This window comes from Microtus ochrogaster, chromosome 5 (genome assembly GCF_000317375.1).
Source record: "Microtus ochrogaster isolate Prairie Vole_2 chromosome 5, MicOch1.0, whole genome shotgun sequence".
Classification (NCBI taxonomy): Eukaryota; Metazoa; Chordata; class Mammalia; order Rodentia; family Cricetidae; genus Microtus; species Microtus ochrogaster.
In genome coordinates, this window is record NC_022012.1 from 73,566,953 (window position 1) to 73,569,305 (window position 2,353).

Sequence of the window (2,353 nt, forward strand, 5' to 3'; positions counted from 1 at the left end):
GGGGCTGGAGAGATGGCTCAGCGGTTAAGAGCATTGCCTGCTCTTCCAAAGGTCCTGAGTTCAATTCCCAGCAACCACATGGTGGCTCACAACCATCCGTAATGAGGTCTGGTGCCCTCTTCTGTCCTGCAGGCCTACACACAGACAGAACATTGTATACATAATAAATAAATAAATAAATAGTAATCCTTTGAGAATTGTTTAAGCACAGTACTTCTGAGCCTCGGTCTTTGTGAAGATTCTAGTTTGTATAGAAAGATTCTAGTTTGTATAGAAAAGTATAAATATACAAGACTCCAAGGGCAAAAGTCGGAGTCCATATTGTCTAACATTCAGCTACAGAACTTTTGAAAGGGGCTAGATGGGTGATGCCAGCTGAACCTTAAGCCAGGTGTGGTCATCAGGCCTATAATCCCAGTAACTGGGCAGGAGTATCGCTCCAAATTCAGGCCACCCTGGACTCCTCAGCAAGTTCCAGGCCAGGCAGGGCTATATAATGAGACCTTGTCTCAAAAGATCAAAACCTGGAAGGGGAAACAAAGGAAAAGAATACAGACCCACAAAAAACTCAAAACAAACCTTCTGTGGAATATAAATTTATTTATTCTATAGGGAACAGGGCACTGAATTACTAACGTCTTAAACAAGGGAAAACCAAGATCATAGTGTGAACAAGTCTGGCTCAGAATGAAAACTGAACATATTATCCCAGATCTGTCCGAGAAAGTAATGATGGTGTACTTTTACATGAAAGAAATAGGCTATGAAGAAAGAGTTCAGTCTCAGAATCGATTTTTCAAAGCTTCTTTGTGCTCCTTGCTGGGTGCATAGTAAAGTTCCATGGGTTTGTTCACCTTCCAGTACTTCTCACTGACCAATTCCAAAGAAAAGGAGCCATTTAATGCAGTGAACCGGCGGCGGGCTGTAGCTATGTAAATGGTGTACTGCTTCTCACTGGCTGAATCCAGGTTCATCTGGCTTGATTCTCCTTTGCTTCCACGTTCTTCCAAAGCTGACCTCACAGCCAGATACTTGGATAAGTGAGCAACAGTAGCATTCCCTGAAGTCTTTACGTACCTTGTCTGTGCACAGACATCCTTGCCCACAAGTATTGGGTGGGGCCTGAATACTAGTTCTATATCACTAGCACCATCCATTCCTGGATCAGTTACCACAGTCACGTTGTTCTTATCAAGTTCAAGCCCACAGTCCTCAGATGTTTTGGCCCGTTTGTTCCTAGGTCCTGCTTCCTGGTCGCTATGTGTGGATGCATTACTGCAGCGTGAACTGTCACCATTATCTTCTGCTCCACTGGCGTCTTCAATGCGTGGCTTCTTGCCTCTCTGTAATCTGTTCGGGGGCTGTGTCTTCGGCCCGCCTTCAGTGCTGAGGCTGAGTGCCTGCTGGCTCTTGTGCTTGTTGATCCTGGCTAACACTCTCTCTTGATGAGCTTCATACTCCTCTCGACTTGGATAAATTATGTTGATGAGTGCATCAAAATTTGGGTCTGGCCTTAGTGATCTTTTAGAAACTAATTTTTTCCGGCAGGTAGGGCATTCTTTGTTGCCGCGTCTAAGGGCTGTGATAATGCAATCTGCACAGAACCGATGCAAACACTCCTTTGTAGTCATGGTCTTCTTCATAATATCCAAACAAATAGGGCACATTAATTCATTGTGTAGACTTCTAGGTGAGACCGCAATTTCCAAGTCATCGGTTATTGCCTCCTGGGGTGTTCGTTGTGATTCGTATAAACTGAGTTCCCATGTTTTGCTTAATGGTTGAGTTTCGTTTGTCTGCACAGCCCGAGACATTGCTGCTTGTGGTCCAGCCCGAAGCTCTGAGAGCGAGACTCAAGGATCAACCGCTGGTGTTCCTGCACAATATAGCAATAAATAAGTCTTTAAAGAACAAAACAAAATCCTTTTGGGATAGTTATTGGGGTTATAGCTGACGATCAGAGGAGCAGAGCAGTAAGACACTGGAGAGACCTTTCCTCTACCAGTGTTCAGACTCCACACACCAGTGAATTCCTGTCTGTTCTTTTTTATATCCTCTCTCCACCCAGCCTGATGGCTCCTGGCTCCACCTCTGTAGTGCTGGGATGAAAGGTGTGTGAATCCCAAACACTGGGATTAAAGGTGTGAGCCACCACCACCTGGATCTGTTTCTGGATCAATATTGTGTAGCTCAGGGTAGCCTTGAACTCACAGAGCTCTGTCTGCCCCACGTCTCCCAAGTCCTAGGATTAAAGGTGTTTGCCCCCATTCCCTGGCCTCTCATGGATTAGCTTTGCATTCTGGTCATCAGGCAAGCTTTATTTATTAAAATACAAATAAATTATCACTACAGT

The 2,353-nt window shown here is 44.8% G+C and overlaps 1 pseudogene; it reads right to left on the bottom strand.

The window, feature by feature from the left end:
• Positions 1 to 782: 782 nt before the first annotated feature.
• Positions 783 to 1,814, bottom strand: LOC101994460 (annotated as a pseudogene).
• Between the last annotated feature and the right edge of the window lie 539 nt (positions 1,815 to 2,353).